This window comes from Mytilus edulis, chromosome 7 (genome assembly GCF_963676685.1).
Source record: "Mytilus edulis chromosome 7, xbMytEdul2.2, whole genome shotgun sequence".
In the NCBI taxonomy this organism is placed as follows: domain Eukaryota; kingdom Metazoa; phylum Mollusca; class Bivalvia; order Mytilida; family Mytilidae; genus Mytilus; species Mytilus edulis.
In genome coordinates this window covers 2,093,243-2,094,345 of record NC_092350.1, presented here as the reverse complement: position 1 = coordinate 2,094,345, position 1,103 = coordinate 2,093,243, and positions in this window count along the sequence as shown.

Below are 1,103 nucleotides of genomic sequence, written 5' to 3'. Positions count from 1 at the left end.
TCAAACTGATATTATTAAGATTCTTGATTTCTTTATCGACAACATATTTGTTACGTTCGGAGGACGTGTTTTTCAACAGACTTTCGGCATTCCAATGGGAACAAACTGTGCCCCTCTACTTGCCGATTTGTTTTTTTATTATTATGAGGTCTACTTCATGCAGGAACGTCTTAGGAAGAAAGATACGAAGTCAGCAATATCCTTTAACTCTACTTTCCGCTATATAGATGATGTTCTTTCACTAAATAATTCAATTTGGTGACTATGTGGAACGCATCTATCCCATCGAACTAGAGGTAAAGGATACTACAGATACAGCTAAGTGGGCCTCATATCTTGACTTGCATCTAGAAATTGACAATGAGGGTCGGTTGAAAACAAAACTTTACGACAAAAGAGATGATTTCAGCTTTCCAATTGTGAACTTTCCATTCCTAGGTAGAAACATTCCAACAGCACCTGCATACAGGGTATATATCTCCCAATTGATACTATATTCCCGTGCATGCATTTTCTATCATGATTTTCTTGATAGAGGGTTGCTGCTCACAAGGAAGGTATTAAACCAAGAGTTCCAAATGGTGAAGCTGAAATCATCCCTTCGTAAATTTTACGGACGCTATCACGAGTTGGTTGACCGTTATGGAATAACCGTTTCACAAATGATATCGAATATGTTCCTTACGTCGTAACTACAATCCCCTTCCCTTTCATGAATGTGACCTACCGAATTAGACTATTACCGGATTTTTTATTACATAAGCAACACGACGGGTGCCACATGTGGAGCAGGATATGCTTACCCTTCCCGAGCACCTGAGATCACCCCTGGTTTTTGGTGGGGTTCTTGTTGTTTATTCTTTAGTTTTCTATGTTGTGTTATGTGTACTATTGTTTGTCTGTTTGTCTTTTTCATTTTTAGCCATGGCGTTGTCAGTTTATTTTAGATTTATGAGTTTGACTGTCCCTTTTGTATCTTTCGTTCCTCTCTTAAATATCATCGCACTACTTCCAACAACTTAATTCATCTTATACATTTCAAAGTGTTGCAGCGCAGTTTGAAATATTATAAATATAAGCATATGAAATAAATATAATATATA